The sequence below is a fragment of the Eupeodes corollae genome, chromosome 1, assembly GCF_945859685.1.
Source record: "Eupeodes corollae chromosome 1, idEupCoro1.1, whole genome shotgun sequence".
NCBI lineage: Eukaryota > Metazoa > Arthropoda > Insecta > Diptera > Syrphidae > Eupeodes > Eupeodes corollae.
The window spans coordinates 215,313,086-215,333,254 of record NC_079147.1 but is presented as its reverse complement, the minus strand read 5'-3'; the positions used below and the strand labels follow the sequence as shown (position 1 = coordinate 215,333,254).

The 20,169-nt window shown below is 32.4% G+C and overlaps 1 protein-coding gene across 11 annotated transcripts in view; it reads left to right on the top strand.

The window, feature by feature from the left end:
* Nucleotides 1-20,169, top strand: part of LOC129952446 (uncharacterized) — a 271,289-nt gene that overhangs the window by 119,108 nt on the left and 132,012 nt on the right. For 7 of the 11 annotated variants that reach the window (XR_008782313.1, XR_008782314.1, XR_008782312.1 and 4 more), the window contains exon 3: nucleotides 19,209-19,225. The exons of the other annotated variants lie outside the window; for them this stretch is intronic. The gene's annotated coding sequence lies outside the window, so the exon portion shown is untranslated. The remainder of the gene's footprint in view (nucleotides 1-19,208; nucleotides 19,226-20,169) is intronic. 11 annotated transcript variants of the gene reach the window in all.

Below are 20,169 nucleotides of genomic sequence, written 5' to 3'. Positions count from 1 at the left end.
CTGAACTCAATTTTTGACTGTTTTCAAGCATAAATCGGCCGATACTGCTGCAATTTCACGTTCGATGTTCATACGAAGTTCATAAATCGTTGCTGGCTTATTGGCATAGGCCATAGACTTGACATATCCTCACCGAGACGGCCAAGGGACTAGACCATTTTGTGAGATAGCACGTTCTCCAAACTCGGTTTTCAATAAATTGATTGTGACACTCGCTGTGTGGCTTGTGCCGATCTCCTCTTGGAACCACATTTCTTCAAAGCATATATCATCCAATTGGGGCAAAAAATATTCGGTTATTATTGAACGGCAGCGAGATGTCCAACTCTTGAGAGACACATTTGAACTTTCCGCAACTGAAGCCTCAGTGGCAGCAATATTCTCGACACTACGGGCACTTCTTTGTTTCACTGGCACGGTAACATTTTGTACTGTGGATTCAAGTTTTTCCATTAGACCCCCAATTGGTGCTCTGCTATTACGATTATGACGATCATATTTTGGACGTAGCGCTATTAACGTTGAGGCCAGTGACTCTGAATTTTGGTAGTTTTTCATCATGAACCTTACTGCATATTTGTTTACATTATCATGGTCTTAAAAATACGGATCACCGAAATGTATGTAAATTCCTGTTAAGAATTGAGCTGGTTTCCAAGTAAAAGTACTATTTGCAACTGAATGCTAAATGTTCAACTTCTATTTTTCTTTTTTAAGTTCTTACCAACAAACTAATTTATTCTTTTCTTCATTTAAGTTTTCAAAGGAAAAATCAAACTTTATCGTTTTTCCTCTACCCCTTTAATAACAAAAAAAAGAAGTAAAAGTTTGTCTACAAATTATCCAGTCGCAATATATTTTTCTTTTATTTCTGCAGCTTCCAAATGTCCTTGAAGCAGAACTTTTTTGCATATACAATCTCTACAATCATACATATATCGTTTGTTGAATTATTAAACGATATTCACTTTTCATTGTTAAATTTCCTGCTATACCTACATATACATACGAATATAAGGAACAAAAATCAAATATAAAAACGGAACTCAAACGTGGTTGCTATATCCATAGGTTAGTATAGGTTAGGGACGTTCCGTACCCGCCATCTATTATAAAACAATAAAATAGCTAAACCCCATCAGAACGGAAAACCATAAAGAAAAAAATCTTTCAATCTACTAATGAACCGTGTATAGTTAAGTCTTGCTTTGTGTGTTGTTTATTATTTAACCTTTTGTTTCAAAAGAATATTCCCCCTCTTATTCTCTCCCTTCTTCCCCATCACCAATTTCATATCCATCTGTGTTCATGTACAAATCCGTGCTCACAGTCATCCTTTCGAGCAATTTAAAACAAACAACGAGGCCTAGTTTTTCTAGGTCATGTGAAGGCATAAGCTTCACACCACAATAGAATCCTTTTTTCGTTTGCACCTACATATATGTATATATCCTTATGTTCATATGGTGGGCATCACTGTGAAGAGTTAAGCACTATATATTGTTGGATTTTTCTACGTTCATCTAGGTATATTTAGAAATGAAACGGGGGAAAGGTCGAAAATGTTTAAGAATTCACCTCTCTGAAGAGCAAAAACAGGGACGGATTCGTACATGATCCATGTTAGCTTAACTCCTGTATTTGTTAGACTTCCATCTAAAAACTTCCATATCATAATGTTCGTATTTGACATTTAGAGACACATTTATTCACAATCTTTCTTGATGACCTGACGCATAGAAATTTGATCAAAATAGTAGTAGTAGTTTTTGAAAACAAAAGAATATTGATGTGATAAAAAAAAGTAAAAAGGAGCTACCAAATTTTAACATTTCAAAATATCTGTTTATGTAGTCCTCGAATTACAATATTCCGAATCCAGCTTTTTGAGAATTTTCTTAGCTTTAATTTTGGTTAAATTTCCAAATTTCCTCTTTAAGAAGACAGCAACATCTATTTTTAGACCACGTAAAAGTTAGGCGAAATTGTTGGCCCCTTTTGAAAGTGATTTCTTCGAAGTGCCTAGGGTTTTGTGTTTCCCCAATGTAAAGCAATTCGTTTACAATGTCAAGGAAATAAGTCCAGAGAACAACAATGAAAAATAAACTTCCATTGAATATTTGAAAAATTCCGATTTAATTGAATTTTTGATAAAAGAGGCTTTTTTTATAGAACAATAAAAAGCTTTAGGCACCAAAATGACCTTGACCCGGCACTGAATACATACATACATACATATATGTATAAAGAAAAAGGAACCTAATATGAGCACAAAAATCATAAAAAAAGAAAACAAACATTCAATGGCTTAGCGTCTCCCTATAGACATACTGTTGTTTTGTTCTTTTTTGAAAGTGAAATGTGTTTGAGGAAAATATTCGGTTTAAATGCCAATATAGAATCAGATGTATTCAAGCCCCTTTCCCAACCTTCCAGTTAGCCTAAAAGTGAGCTAAGAAGAATGTTTTGTATCTTTTCTTCTCTTGTGTCTTGGTTTTTTTTTGGTATTATTTATTTTTATCTTCCTACTTTTTTTTAAGTTTGAATTTGAACCATAAATGGTGCGAGAAGCCACTTTGTTTCCACACGTGCCTTTTATTTGGAATCGATTATTTAAGAAAATTGCTTGCCATTATTTTTTGTGTTGTCCTTAAATTTAACACGTTTTGTACATTTCAGTTACCTGCATACATATAAACATAGATATTTTGTTGTATTTTTTAAAATAAGATACAAAAACGGTTCTCCTTAAATTCTATCTTTTTTCTTTTACCTCATCTATAATTAATATCCAACTCGATTCATACATTTAGACTGTGAAGGTAAGAAAAAATGTAAAGTAAAAAGTTTCAAAAGGACTATATGAAAGGATGAGAACGTTTTATGGGAGATTAAATAGAATAAAGTTAATATTTTTATATATGCTAAAGCAATATAATATTGCCCTCAAGGAAGGACCAAGAAATAAGAAAAAAAGAAAGCCTTCAAGTAATAGTGAGAGGGAAAAAGTTGTAACATTATAATAACTTAAAATTTTTGGACTCAAGTTTTTAATTTTATACCTGGGCTGATAATATCGTCAATAATTTATTTTGTTACAAGGGAGTGCTTAAGAGGAAACAATAGTTTAACTCTTGAACTTGAGAAAATTTATCAAAGAACTTAAAAATGCTACATTTAGTAAAACAAAAAAGTTCATTATAAGCTTTTCCAAAAAGGCTCCATTTTGAATAGTGCGCTAAAAAGTTTTTAAAAAATAACTAGTATAAACTAAGCAGTTACAGAAAATGAAAAATGGAAGCATAGAAATAGTAAAAATGTACTACAAAAATGGTGAAAATTATTTGTTACCATAATCTTCTGATTTTAAACTCTTACACTTTTTACATCGGTTGAAGTTCTAATATCAAAGAAAAACTTCTTATTAGAAAATATTTTATTTGTTTGCTTTTAGTCTATCACAGTTAAAAGTCATAAATAAAAATGGCATTCATTCGATTCTATTACAAGTAATTAATAGTAAAAATGACTTGTGTTTCGAATTTTATAGTTCAAGATAAGAAACTGGCATACTGAAATCTTCACATCCCATCTATTGATTTTTTTAAAAGCTTGACACCATTTTCAAAACAGCGTTTTGTGTGAGATAAACAAGTTTAAAAGTCAAAATCTTTTTTTGTTTTCATTATCGCAGTTGAGTCGAAAACTGTTTCTTATGTGTTTTTGTTGTTTTTGTTAGGTCACGTGTTTTGAAAAAAAAAGTTTTCGATTGAATGTTTCCTAAAAGTCAAATATAAAAGTCAGCAAAAACATTTTTCATTATGATAAAATAAGTTTAATATCTGTTTTTGTTCCCGAGATTCTTAGGCGGATTTTAATATTTACCAATTTTAGTGCCACTTTTTGAAAGTTATGAATTATTCTAGGAACATATTCTTACTTTAACAACATAATTTTGCGTAAAATAATGCCTTCATCTATTCTCAAAAAAAACGAGTTGAACATCAGTTTTGACTAATTTTGCGGAGTATTTTTTTTTTTTGCAAAAATCGTAGAATAGTTTTTTCTTTAAATTTTACGAAATGTTAACATTTTCTAAAATATAAAATTAGTTTTTAGACAATATCTTAAATTGCTACCAAGTTATTCGGGTCGAAAGTTAATTTTTTCCAACGTTAAGAAGTGCTTTTTTAACTTCGTCGAAATAAAAGATTTTTATTGCAAACAATGTAACTTTTTCTTTGCCAATAAAATATGTATCTATCTTTCTTTTAGAAAGATGTCTGTGCGTCCGTGGGTACGTATGTTCGTACATTCGTACGTTCGCACTTTTTTTCGTTGTCCATAGCTCAAGAACCAGAAGAGATATCGACTTCAAATAAATTTTGTTGTATAGATAATAAGGCAGAAAGGGTTCTCACGAAAATTTAAAAAAAAGGTGAAACATTTAGTTAACCCTTGATATCTTACGAACCAAAAACGCTAGACACTTGAAATAAATTGTATATACTATATTGTAACGTGATACCTAACAAATATATGTTTTGAAAAAAAAATCCGATTAATGGTTTTTTTTATAAATCAAAAAAAACTGACAAAAAAAAACGAAAATTTTAATAATAAACATAATTTTATCTCCAAAACAGTTTTGTGCAACGAAAAATAAAGTTTTTAACATCTGGTAAAATTTTGAGAAAATCGAATCCACAGTTTTTTTTATAAAATATAAAAATTAAAAAAAAAAAACATCACTCAAAGTTGGTAAAAATTGATTTTCGACTCAAATATCTTTTAAAATATTTTTAATTATGGCTTCCAACTTATTTTTACTTATAAGAGATATTGTTTTCGAAAAAATTTGAGAAAAATCGAATCGACAGTTTCTTGACACCTAAACGAGCAAATTAATAAAAGTTGGTGAAAATTTACTTGCGGCTCAAATATCTTTTCAAAACGTTCAGATATTGGCTTTAAACTACTTTAATCGTTAAAAAAAATATTGTTTTCAACATTCAGTAAAATTTTGAGGAAAATGTAATTAACAGTTTTTTTTAGAAAAAATAAAAACCTTACAATAAAAACCAATACTAAATCTTGGTAAAAATATACTTTCGACTTAAATAGCTTTACAAAAATTCAAAATATTGTCTTCAAACTCTTCTTTTTTCACATAAAATATTGTTTTCGATATTTAGTAATTTTTTTTTTATTAAAATCCAACAGTCTTTTTTTTCATAAAAAAATAAAAGCTACAAAATATAGAACGCATATTTGGTAAAAATTGGTGTTCGGTTCTTCATATCTTTTAAGTTAATTCCATTCATCCAATTTTCAAAAAATTTAAGAAACATAAAACATTTTTTTTGGACTAAAAATCTATTTAACAAAACTGGATTTTCAAAATGAACTATTTCTATATATGAAAAATATTGTTGGTTCAACTAACAACTAACAACTTTTTTAACCCAACACGAAAACCTACAAACTTTTAAGCATAACAAATAGACAGACGCGATGGGAAGTTATCTGTGTGGGTCGCATCCCAGCCTCTTTTTTAGGTTTATATTTTTCTCTTTAAGTAACTTGTTTATAATTTCTAGGGAACCGAAATGTCTAGGGTCGAAATTTGTAATTCGACAAATCGGACCGATTACAATAACTTTCTTTTTGAGATTAATACCTCCATACATTTTTGAGAAACATTTTATGTAATGAAGAAAAAGAATGCGATTCTTTTGAGGTAATTTTGTACGCCTTTTTTCCAAATTTGTGGCCAATATCTTGTTCATATAATGTTCAATTGCTTCGAATGTCGGTTCCATTTCCACTCTGTTTTCTTCGATTTGTAGAGATTTTTTGGAAAGGAGATTCTATAATTCGCAAAAAGTGCGTACGTTTGAATCGCCATTTTTGTAAAGTAATTTTCGATAGTTTTAAAACTAAACTATTCGACTGTTTATCTATCCATTATCAAATTAATTAATATTATAAAAGATACTTCAATTGAACGAACCTTATATAAACATGTTTTTTCAAAATCTAAACTCTTTCGAAACGAGTTGATCATGTCTAAGTCAGTTTGAAGAGTGAAATATTCTAAGAATCATAGCTATGGATAAAATATTCTACGAACACTGCAAGACCAATCCAATTCAATGCAAAACAGCACGAACTAAAGTAAATATCTGTACTCGATTTCATTTAATAGTTTGACTTATTTTCCAGAAGTGGCAGTGTTCTGTGCAATTCTTTGGAAATCCAAATAACAAAATTTTGTTTAAAATTCAATAAAAAAAATACTCATGTATTTTGTATTTATAAGCTGTCCGTTAGTGTGGTGAGCGAAGCGCAGATTTCCTAGAAAATTAAATTTTACCCAACAATTAAGCTTAGTCTGATTCTGCTGACGCGCGCTAATGCGCTTCTGACAAACGCCTGCACTATACAATCAGTTTCGTTCGAATTTAAAAAACTTTGCACGGTGTTATAAATTCTAATGTGTAAGCATGATTTCAAAAATATTGCGATTAATCAAAAATTCAATATTCAAGTTGAGATTTAAAACTTTTTAAGTTAGATATGTACCAAACCGAACTTTCGTGTTAAGCTTATCGACTGATGTCACATATTCCTTAGAAAAACATATATTTGCACTTGTCCAGGCCAAGAATCGGATTCTACAACTCCATGACAGATGGTGGAAAATTCCGAAGAAGTGAATTTCGTCATATATTTTTCATGGATTTTAACGTCAACAATAATTATTCCGGTTAAAGCCTACAGCAAATTGGTCAAGCAATTCGCTTGAAATTCAGGACAGAGCGTAATTCTAAGGGATTTTCTAGAAGTAAAATTTATTATTACATAATTTTTTCTTTGTTCAAAAACTTTACCCTGCATTTTATTTACTTCTCTTGTAAAGTTTTTGTATTCGGTTTAATTTTCTGCATTTGTTTATTTGAGTTTAAGTTTTGATATTTTTCGTTTTAGGGTAAAAAAATGTAAGATTATTTAAGATTGCACTTGTGTACGTACTTTCTGTATACCTTCGTCCTCCATATCTCATGAACTACCTATATTGATATATATTGTTAGAACGTTGGACTGTAATGCAAGGAGTCTTGGGTTCAATTCCTGCCTGTGCCACCTTACTTTTTGCATGGGTACTGCCTCTTGCGAGGAATTGACAAATTCTCCAAGAGTAATTCTTGTCATGAAAAAGTGCTTTCTAAAATTAGACATTTGGATATTCTTCACATAAACTGTAGTTCCCTTCCATCCCTGACAACATTACTCGCACACAGGAATGGTTGAGAGTTGTAAGTCACTAGGCCCTGGTTCTTCATGGACTCCCTAATTTATTTAAATGACAGCTATGTAATTGAAGTATACATCTCAATTTATGATCGCAATATAATTGTATTGCAAATTATTTGTCTATTATTAACAGTCAATTCTACAGATGGCAACATCTGTTGATTTGATTGAGTTAGTATTCTATAGATGGCGCTATGTCAAACTTTCAAATGTTTCATATAAGCTACAATTTAATAGCATAATCACCACATGTTGCTGAGGCTAAAGTATAATGTTAAATTTATTTTGAAGTAAACGAAATAAAGTGAATTTTACTTTTTCAATGTTTGGTGTGAACAATACGAGCCCCCAAATTCAACATCGCCAGACTAAAGGATCCCACGACCCGTCAACAATTTAGGGACCACATGTCACACGAAATGAGAACAATCAGCTGCGCAGTATATGACGCTATCGAACACCTGTGAAAAATGTTTTTATTTCAGGTGCTGAAAGAATAGTAGGTCGGAAAAAAGGAAGCAACAAAACTTGGTTTCAGAAGCATCGTGGTCAAGGATCCAAACAGTTAAAGGCTCGAATAGCTGCTGAACAAGATGAAGAAAGAAACAAGCTGGAGTCCTCGTATGCATGAAAAAGAGAGAGGTTCACAGTAGTGTGCGCGGCCGTGACAAGCGTAACTTCATCAACACATTGGTGCAAGAAGCATAACAGGTGCGACAGCAAGACCGTTTACAGAATAACCAAAGAGCTGACTGTTACACACAGCTCAAAGCAACACCTGGTAAAAGAAGTAGACGGTACTGTGATAAGTTTGGTGGATGAGCAAGTCAGAAGGTGGAAAGAACTACTTTCTTCGGTTTTTAACCAAGTGTTTGCAAACAACGTGAGCCGATCCCTTCTGAAGCGCCTGAAGAAACAAATCCCCGAAGCCGCCCCACACCTTCCAGTAAAGATAAGATCGTTGCCGCAATTAAAGCACTTAAGAACAACAAAGCTGTAGGACTTGATTGAATTCTCGCAGTGCTTTTACATGCCTCATCCACTCATAAAAGAACCCTGCACAACCGAAAGCTTCCCCCATGAGTGGAAGAAGGGAATTATAGCCAAGCTCCCAAAAAAAGGAGATCTTACAAAGTGCGAAATTCCGAGCTATATCTTCCTGTATTGATCATATAAACACCCTGCGGATCATTATTGAACAGTGCGTTGAATATCAATCACCACTACACCTGCTGTTCATCGACTTCGAGAAGGCCTTTGATAGCGTTAACAGGGAGTATATCTGGTTAGCTTTACGGAGGAGAGGCATCCCAGAAAAACTAATGGCTATTATTAATGTAGCATCTAATGGATCCAAGTGTCACGTTTTGCACGATGGTAGATTGTCAGATGATTTTGAAATCCGTAGCGGAGTCAGACAGTGCCGTATTTTGACGCCAATATTGTTTTTGTTGATGATTAACGATATACTGCGCTCAGCTCTGTCAGGTAGCGGAGGTATCCAATGGACTTTAACATCCTATTTAAAGCACTTGGATTACGGAGACGATGTTTGCTTACTCTCTCATAGGATCATGGATCTCCATCAAATGACAACAAGCGTGGAGAGAGAAGCAGAAGTAGTGGGGCTGAAAATTTATTCCGGCAAAACAAAAATGATCAGTCTGGGAACCCGAACAAATAAATATTTTCTGGCAACCAGTGGAAAAAGTGGAGAGCTTTCAATACCTTGGAAGTATCGTTTCCATCGAAAGCGGAACCGAGCGAGACGTCATCTCCCGCATCGGCAAAGCAAAGGCGGCGTTCGGTATGCTGTCAAAAATTTTGGAGGTATAACACTATTAGCTTAAGAACGAAGCGGAGCGATGATGATGATGACCCTTAAGGGGCTCCCAACGAACTTAAAAACTCTGAGGACCTAATTAACGAGTAAGTAATGTTTGATGTTAGCAATTTTCGAACAATTACTACATATTGGGAACCGTAAAATAGAACTGCAAACAAATAAGCAATGCATTAAACTGCGAGACAATTTCTGCACTGTTTTTCAGGAAAAAATTGATTCAATGTATATTTCCGGGTGTACATATTAATTACTTGAATCATCACAGGCTTAGTCATCGGCTTTTTTTGTAGAAAAAAATGACGAAATTAACTTCCACGTTCAAGAGTTGTTACCAGATGTCTTTTAAATCCATGTTAATAGATATACAGAGTTGACATACCTGGAATGTCACCACATAATCTTCGATTAAAGATTGGTTCAACTATTATTCTCCTCCGTGATTTGAATCCACCTTTACTATGCAACGATACACGGTAAGTCATCAAAAAGATCACTGGAAATATTCTTGAACCAACCATTTGAACTGGAAAGTTTAAAGGAAAAGTGGTCATGTTGCCAAGAAGTTCAATGATACAGTCATATTCTTCCATATCTTCTAAAGGTTATAGTTTCAATTTCGTTTAGATTTTGGCATATCTATAAATAAGTCTCAACAATATCCATTTGTGTGGAGGAAAACCGTCGAAACTATTTGTGTTACCAAAAGATAGGTTAACCAAAAATACTGTGCAGCAATTAGTGCTACATTAAATTGAAAGTAAAGATATTTATTATTCAAAGTAATAAATATTGTTGGAAGATCTTAAACTATCCGCCCTACCTACCAAATTTGTAAGTTTAACTGTCACATTAACTAAAAACTTTGTAATGTACTCATTTGTTACAAACTTGAATACCAATTATAATCTACAATTCTTTTATTTTGATTTTCGCTTTACATTGACTGTACGAAAATTTTGATCAATTGTGTTGAAAGTCTTTCCATTTCAAATCCCAAACCAGTACATTTTTATACCAGCTTTAAAGTTTTCATCTTTGTTTGTAAATAATAATTTTATTGTAAAAAGGGGTTTGAAAATCAGCCATGTTTTTTTCTGTCCATGTCTGATTTTCTTCTATCGTTCTCCTTTAATAATTTACAACAATATAACAAAAAAACCTTCCACAGCAATGCGTGGCTGAGTTAACTAGTTGTATTTAAATTCTTGAAGACAAACTTATTTTTTAGGTTTGTTTCAAACTGTAGAAACTGTTTTTAAACAGACTCATTGGATACAAAAGCAAGTGCAGCCCATTCAAACATTTTATTTCTTATTGAAACCTTGAAAAGAGACGATCAGTGTCTTTGATGACACTTGTAATTTATTTTCACATTTTACTGGTGATAAAATTCAATTGGTAAAACCCCAATTACGTGACTTGAAAATATGAAGTGAATGAATTAATAACGAACCAACAAGATATCCACATGAATTTCGCAAAAAGTTGTAGATATTTTTATTTTTATATACAATCCATTACATTACACGCCCCCATTTTGAAGAACAGCCCTGCATCAAGTATCCAATTAAATTGGAATTAAGTTGAAATGAAATACACATTCTTATCAAAAATTAATTTAAAAACAAAAATTCGAAAATGTCCATGATGATGATGATGATGTCCGCCATGTCTATTTTTAACAACAACAACAACAAACGCGAAAAATGTGTTCATCTCGTTGGTAATTTGAGAAACTCAACGAAGCAAAATATATCCAGATGTTGCTTCATTCATACTTCACAACATCACAACACACCAGAGACATGGACTCAGACTGTAAAGTGTATTTCTTTGATAATCTTCTTCTTATTTGTTGTCATCAGAAACACGAGTCTCCTATGTAAAAAGAAAACTGGCTCATCTTCTTACGCTTGGGGTATTTTACGTTTTTTCTTAAGGATTTTCGCTCAAGATAAATGTCACAAAAAATTACATGAGCCCCAATGCCTGCTGTCACAATTGATTGATTTGCAAGTCATGCGTTTTTAGCATTGTATAAACGCTGGTACACCTTCTCTTCACTTATCACAACATCAGCTGGTTCTTGGTGTATGCAGGGATAAAAAAGATGACAAGATGTATTTCTCAGAAAATTATAAAAATTAAAGGAAGTGTGGCACTAAGAGTTGATATTCAGAAGTCAAAGACGATATGTCGTTGGTTTTTAGTGGAACACTTTTATCTAGCACTTTAATTTTTTCTTCAATATAAATGAGTTCACAAGTAAGCTTAAAATTCATCAAACTTACCTTTCTTTTTCTGTTTAATGGGTTTTTAAGCTTATTAGGCATTAAAATATTTCATACACTTAAGTTTTTGAGTTTTTGCAATTTGCACGTACAGAGTACAGACTCAGTTTGAACGAAGATCACATAAAGAAATTATCTAAAATCTTGCAAAAATCTTTTATCCTTAAACTATTCAAGTTTCTTGCGATTGAGGAATTTTTTAATGGAACAATAAGGGCCAGTTATAGCTATCAATGGTTTTCATCATTGAAACCGGTAATTGGAATTTTTTTTGACAGGTTTGTTATAATGATAATTAAAAATGTCTGTAATTTCCGACCACTTTCTGACACATATTGGATTTCTCAGCCATAACATGACGAATGTTAAGTTAAAGTTTTATCTTTATAAATATGGTCTTTCGTGCAGCCCCACAAGGACAAAGTCCAGCAGTGTCAAATCGCATGATCTTAGTGGCCAGCTGATATCGCCACGACGAGAAATTCTTGTTCGAAAACCCTATTGTAAAGCTGTATGTTTGTTTAAATGTCCTTATCTCAGAAACCGCTGCGCTGATCTGCTTTGAAAAATTGTAGTAGTATTTCTTACTGATTCGGTTTTCAAAAAATATAACGTAAATCTTATCTAGAGTCTTAAGTAAAAATTTTAGGCTAATATTATGGACATTCATTTCAAAAATTTACCCTTTTATTTTTATTTTATAAAGTTTGAAACTTAAATGAAAAAAATGGACAGGAACATTGAAAACGAAGAGTTCATAGCATAGAGAGGAGTGCTTGAGGAGCTTTTAGGAATAGAATTGAAACTTGAATTGAATTGAAACTTTGAATATTTGAATAAAATAAAAATTGAAGTGAGCTCATAGAAATTAACACTCCTAGATTAATTAACCTTAATGATGGCCACTCTACTCTGCCAGGAATATCCAACAACATTATTTGCTATAGAACAAACGAAAAACGGGTAAGAGAGTCTTAGGGTTAGAAAATGAAATAAGCATAAACATAGATAAACCTATAGCAGTGATTTGTAATGGATGACATTTTTGATAAAATGAAAGTTAATAAGTTTAGCTTTAAGAAGCACAAAATCGAAATTAGGGATCTCTTCAACACAGAGTATTTAAGTGCATCAATTTAAATAGCTTTTGCCCACCTACACTTACAAAAAAAGGTGAAACACAAACAAAAACAATAAGGAACTCATTTACCATTTTGTAATGTTTTCTACTTTGCTTAAATTCCTTTAACTAAAAAATAAACTTAAGTCTGATTTAGTTTTTCCTTGAAACAGGTTAGTTTTCCCAACAAAAATACAAAAAATAAAAGAACACTCAACTATCCTTCCATCCGCTTGAATCTCTTTTAAATCCATGTCCTTGATTTGGAATATTAAATCTGCTGGAAGGAATCCAACAAAATGACCATTTTCATGGTTGATGGTTTGCTGTGGTAAAAGGAGCATAGTGATAAAGTTGTTTTTTTTTTTTGTATATATATAAAAGTGTAAGAATTTTTATTTTTAAAGGATTACCATGTTGGAAAAAATTGTTTTTTAAAAAATATTTTGTCGTTGTTGTTGCTGTTGATAGAAGAGAGATATACTTGTTTTAATTTTCTGACAACTTGAAAGCAAATCTGTGTCAGTCTGTGGAAATTAAATATTTAGGTATAAATATATGTATAAACAATTAGTCTCCTTGGACTGAGTTTTCTGTATATATTTTCTTGTATATTCAATGACCATGACCAATTTTAAAATTAAACAAAATATCAGGGATTTATCTTAGGAAAAGTCTGTTGATTGAAGAATTTAAATTAAAGATGCAGTTGAATTTGTGAAAATAAGAAATCAATGTACTGTGGGAATAAATTGCATGAAAAAGAAGAAAAGGATTCAATAAGGATTCAATATTTTAAGTATCTAAAACATGAACGTTCATAATCACCACCGTCCGATCTTACCGTGCTTCCAATTAACTTGTACATTTTTGATTCCAAAACAATATATAAAACGAAATATCGACATTCTGTTAAACGGTCATATCAAAATCGGTATTGTGATGTTCGCTTAATTGCTCGAAGTGTTTAAAAACGTATGTATTATTATATTTTATATTTATTTTAAACGTTAATAATTGGAAATGTTAAGATTACAATATTGACTTAAATCAAAACCCAAAACAAAAACAATTAAAACTAAAAAAAAAATAGAAACCTTGCCAATTTGAGATTGTCATTTGTGTGTAGAGAATTTGTAGAATGATTTGGAGGACTTTTAGCGCCATAATCTCATCTGCTAAAACATATTCTAAGGGTTAAATTTCTTCTTAAGCTAGTCTGAAATTGAATCGACAAGAAATAGTTGATCATGAAATCTTTGCATTCATTGAAATAGCTTTAAAGCAGAACTGCAAACACTTTCCGTAAACAGAAACATTTTTCAAGTTATTGATTGTTTGAAGTCAAGTCTGTCATGCCAGGGTATAAAACGAAGACAAATTCTCAAAAATGGACTAACTTTTTTTTCCATCAATATCAACGGAATAGTTTGCGCCGATACAAAAGCAAGCGTGTGAAAGAATTACCCGGACAAAAAAAACATACAGCATTTAAATAATATAAGAATTACGAAACTCTCGGGAAAATCTTTTGACGAAGCCAAGGGGTTTGTTAGCTTTTAACTTAACATACAAATTAATTATAGTGATCAATGATCGTTCATTTGATGCTAATTCTAGAAAAACTGGATTCTCTATTCAATTCAAAATATCATCATTACTTATTATAAAGTTTGCGTGTAAGACACATTGTCTTTTCAATATTTTAAACTAAACGATTTTTATTGCATCATTTCCAAAAATTGATTCAGATGTTCTGGTAGCTCTGAACAATTTTGGATGGAGTTTTAAGTTGGAATATTTTAACACCATCTGCAAAGATTAGCGATATCGAACTATTAAAAAAAAAAAACATTTCATTAATAAATAAAATAAATAGAAACGGACCAAGGTGACTCCCTTGAGGTACACCAGAATTGACTTAAACATCTATCTTTAAGATGTGACGAAATCCACATAACTAAACCGTTGTAAAGTTCAGTATTACATAATTTATTAAGAAGAATCTTAATTTGTCCAATAGACTCGAGAGTATTATTTGAATGAATCCGAGCAAAACGTAGAGAATTGTAATACATTTGTAATTACAGGGTTTTTTCACAAACCATTGTTGAATTTCACATATAATATAAGGGGTTCGACAAAGTTAGGATTTTGCAGACAATTTTGCTTTATTTTGCTGTAATTTTTAGAACCTTTTTTTGTTTTACTTGCGTTAAGAATAAATATATTCTGGGATCTGGGACCTTAGAACACTTCAAATGCTAGTTCTAAAAAATATTAGTGGATGAGAAACAAAAAGCTCAAATTTTTTCAAAAATAAATTATGGTATTTTATCAAGACCAGTACTAAAAAATTCATTAAGTCATAATTAAAAAGTTGATTGATGTAAGATAGTACCCGTGGCATGATGGTTAGTGCGTTGGACTGTCATGCAAGGGGTCTAGGGTTCAATCCCTGCCTGTGCCACCTTAATTTAAAAAGAAAAAAAAAAATAATTTTCGAGGATATCCTCAAGAGTAATTCTTGTCATGAAAAAGTGCTTTCTCAAATTAGCCGTTCGGATTCGGCCCAAAATTGTAGGTCCCTTCCATTTCTGACAACAGTATTCGCATACAGGAATGGTTGAGAGTTGTAAGTCACTAGGCCCTGGTTCACAACGGACTGTTGCGCCGCCCAATTTAATTTAATGTAAGATAACTGTATCCTAATGGGTTAGAATTAGAGATGGCAGAGTAGATTACGTCAGGTAATCTATTCGGTAAACTACGTGTAGTTAATTGGATAAACTACACGTTTGATTTGTTTCATTTCCTACCCTAAATTTGTTACGTGTGCTACCTTCACAAAAAACATTAAATTTCAAAAAGAATTTTTAAAAAACGATTGAATAAGTAACGACTAACGATTGAAAAACACTGAACTACACATAAGAACCAAATATGTTGCGTAAATGAACTAAATCAAGGAATTCGAAGTTTTATGAAAGAAAATTGCAAATTTAATAATCATCTGTTTTATTTTTGTCGTTCATTTTAAGAGTATAGTGTATATGATATCTATCAATTTTTTGTAGTGTTCTTGGTTAAGCCTGTTCCGAATTTTCGAGATTTAGTTTTTCACACTTTCACAGTTATCTTTTCGGTGCGATTTGTCAATTTGGTGGTTGAATGGACATTTCAAACTACGTTTTGACGTCTAACGCTACGTCTGCTACATTTGATTACGTTAACTACATTAACTACCTCATTTATGTAGTAGACGTAACAAATGTAGTAAATCATGAAAAATCGCATTTCTGCCATCTCTGGTTAGAATAAATAAGAGAAGTAAAATCTTCAAAAGCAGCCTTAAACTAATCTGCAATCATGTTCGAAATTGACTCTCGGAGGTGGCTTGAAAAATGTTTAAAGGTCATAACAGCTGGATATCTGCCAAATTTACGCTAACTACAAACGTATCTCGAAAAAATGATATTTAAATTTTTCGACTACGTAACAAAGTCCTTTTGTAGTTCCTGGTAAACTTTAAGCGTCTCAAAAGTCTTCGATAGAATAAACTTCAACCAGACCTTATTTCTTTTATTTTATAAAGTTTTCAAATTGCAGTCAAACCATGGAAGATTATGATTTAAATTTTCATAAGTAAACTAACTTTTGTGTTTGTATATAATTCTACCTTAAAATGACCTCCTACTTTCTAATATCCCTACACATACACAAAGTCCATTGGTTTGTGAGTTGAGACTAAGTGCTCTACAAAAATTAATTCTGAACTTTTGAGTCCTGTGTGTTTCTCAAAATTATGAGAATCCAATTGATGCTGAAGGCAATCACCTATCTAGAACATGTGAACTCTTTTGTGCTTCTCCAAAAAATGTTGACTAAGCCAGTCTAAGCAATTCCAAGAAGATTTCATAATCTCTCACACATGTCGTATACGTACTTTCCAGCAAAGATGAAAGAATTTCATATGAACGTACCACGAACATTTTGATGATGCACATGTGGATATAGGTACAATTTACATATGCCTCTTCTCTACCTATATTCCTTTAGCCTACTTAAAAAGTTTAATAAATTGTGTCTGATAAAGGAACAATGCGCCGATCACTCCTCGCCAAAGTTCAAAATTTGTAGGCATTTATCATTCCACATGCTCTTCTAATCAGATTATTTATTCTATCTGGGCATATCAATTTCTGTGTGGAGCTCAAACAATCATCAACATCTATCATTTCAATCCCAACGACAAATCAAAAACCATTTATCTTTCCGAATTTTCGTCGTCGTTGTCGACGTCGTCGGTAACGTTGTCACACAGAACACACAAACAAACAAACACACACACGCACACATAAATATTCTTCAATCAAAATATTAAAAGAAAAATAAGGAGATAGGGATCCTCCACACACAGCACAGGAATGGAAATTCGTTTCCAAAACTTCTCATTTCATTCGAAAAAGAAAAAAAAAGAAAGCCCGCGCTTTCCTGATACAATCCCACAATTTGTATATATGTTGTGATGTATCCTGGTTTTATATCCCATCCCTGTGTACACAGAACCAGAAGCAGATTGTGGAGGAGCCTGCAGTCGTCAATCAAATTTCTGATATTCCAGAGAGAAAAGAGGTAGAAGAAGCTAGTGTGCTTCCTGTTCACAGAATAATGATCGTAAATAAAAAGAAAAAATCTGTGTATATATCCATCTACCTACCAACAAACTAAACCAAGTCCCGCATTCGCAGTTCCAGTTATTCCCCATCAAGTTGTAGGAAATCACAATCACCAAGGGGAATAGAAAACAATTTTCATTTCCCATGAATTGAGCTTTATAGTCTAATTTCCTCTTACTCTACCCATCTGTCTCGCTTAGTCCTGGTGATGGTGCAAAAATTCTAGGAAGGACCCTGAACCGACGAAGTACAGAAAAAAAATGAACAATCAAAACCATTATGGGACTTGGCATAGCTTTGATGGCTCACATAAAACTAGAACACGCTTGGATCTATAGAAGGATGAATCGCACAACAACAACAACTACCAACTTGTATCTGTATATTCAAAAAAAAAAAAAAAAAATAGAAAGGATTAAACTTTAACGCCAAATGGCCAGAGTTATCCTGATGGGCAAGCAGAAGAATGGGAGATATTTATGTACATACATTTTGGTTATAGGTAGAGAAGGACTGAGAAAAATAAAAATGAGGGCACACGCTGGATAGCGCAGTCACAACCAGCACCAGCAAACCCAGCACCGATTGTGGAACTGAGTGCAATTATTCTGTTCATAACTATCTACATGTTTCACAATTGTGCACTTCAAAGCGTTCGTTTTTTTTTTTTTTTTTTTTGAAATAAAAAAAAAAAGGAAAAACAACTGAAGACCAACTGACTGGGTTGCACGTAGTTGCTCTTTTGGATGAACATCTATCTAGAATTACAATACTCTAAGTCAAAACCCAAGATCCAAAAAATCTACTTTTACACTATCGGGTTTGTAAAAGAATGAAATCTTTTTGGAATGCAACCTTTTTAAATCAGTTTTTGAACTCAACTTAAAAATTTGCATAAATTGACTTCTACTCCAAATTTAGAAATCATTATTCATTTGAACTTAAAAAGACTGCAATTATTTGAGACATGCATTTTTTTATTCTTTTGCTTTATATGCATTATTTTGAAGCCTTTTCATTCACTTAAAGTCCTTTGATTTACTTGAAGTCTTTGAAATATTAGGAGAAATTTCAATACACGGAAAATTCAATGAATGCAATTATTGAATTCTTAAAAAATGTGATTTCCAAAAGATTGCATTCTATTTCAACCGTGGATAATTCTTAAGAAAAGTTAATAACGAAGTTTACTTCTACGTTTGGAATTGTGAAAGTTCTTTTATCGTTTTAGGTTCTTAGAATTTGGGTTGTATCATTACCATACCCTAAGTTAAAAACCTTTAAGAATGCAGGTGATAGGAGGTATAGTTGTGTCCAATTGACAAACATCAGGAAGATCACACTTACACGACATGCGAAGATTGCAAGTCCTTTTGCATCAGAATTTGTATATATTTTTGTTTTGCTTTTGTTCTAGTACATTTTTAACTGAAGATAGAGATATACACGTTGCATTTGTTGGTATAAGGATTGCATATACAAATACTAAAACCATGGCCTAGTCATCGTGCTCGTCGTCATCACGGTTAGATGATGATAGTGATGGTGGTGGTGATGACGTTTTGTGTTTAATAACTCTCGTTATCCACTCTACAAATACAAACAACCTTCATAGGTTTATCTTCCCATCTGCATGTAACGCTCCTACACTAACAAAATGGAACTTTAAAATAAAGCAAAGCAACTCGTTTTTAAGCACGCGAGAAATGTGAACAAGGACACATACCTAAATAGTATACAGGGTGTCCCGTGAAGTATGACCCAAAGTATATATAAGAATAATTTATTTCATAACCTTTCAGAATTTGGCAGCTTGTTTATCTTGAATCATCGCGGTTTTTCGAGTAACAACTGCTTTAATGAAATTTAAAAAAATGCTTTTTTTGGTTAATCTTTTTAAAACCACAATGCACTTTAAATGCAAATATTTAATGTACGTTTTTATTTCTTTCTAGATACGCATCAAAAACTGGTAAGTCATTTCATATTTCACAACTTAGCTCAAATAGATATAAAATAATGTTCCTACTCAAAACATGAGCTCATTATGTCCAAATATTTTAAGTTTCGCTTTTATTTTTTACTTCATTTAAAAAACTCAGTAAGTGTGGCCACACAAACCAAATTACACTTTCAAAGGAATTTATTGTATTGAATTGGAATTTAAGTTCTCTATTCGTTGACATTTTTCAAACATACCTTTCTGAAAATAGAAACAACCATAATATTTTTAAGACAGTTCAAATCATTTAAAGTTTTTGTAAATTCTCATTAATTATGAGATGAAAAATCTATTTTCAATATTATATATTTTTTAATATACATACTTTAAAAACTTAATGTTCTTATAACCTAATGACTTTGTAATAATAACACAAATTGCTTTTATACTGTTTTGCTTACAACGAATGTGAATTTTTGTATTAATGAAAAACTTAAAATATGTATGCAGAATATTGAAGTTAAAGATTGTAGATTTAGAGAATTACTTACTTACTTAAGGTGGCGCTACAGTCCGGGGCGGACCTGGGCCTCCAGCCAGCTGGGTGCGCCACCTTAGACGCGGTCTTCATCTACTGGGCCGTCCCTCGGGATTGGATTCGAAGACCTTCCGGGCTGGAGCATTGATGTCCATCCGCTCTACATGACCTAGCCATCTAAGCCGTTGGACTTTAATTCTGCTAACTAGGTCAGTGTCGCTGTACAGCCCGTACAGTTCGTCGTTATATCTTCTCCTGCATTCTCCATCTATGCGTACGGGACCAAAAATCACCCGAAGAATTTTTCTCTCGAAGCATCCTAAGACGCTCTCATCTTTCTTTGACAGGGTCCAGGCCTCAGCGCCATAAATGAGAACCGGGATGATGAGTGTCTTATAGATGGTGATTTTACATGCTCGAGAGAGGACTTTACTTC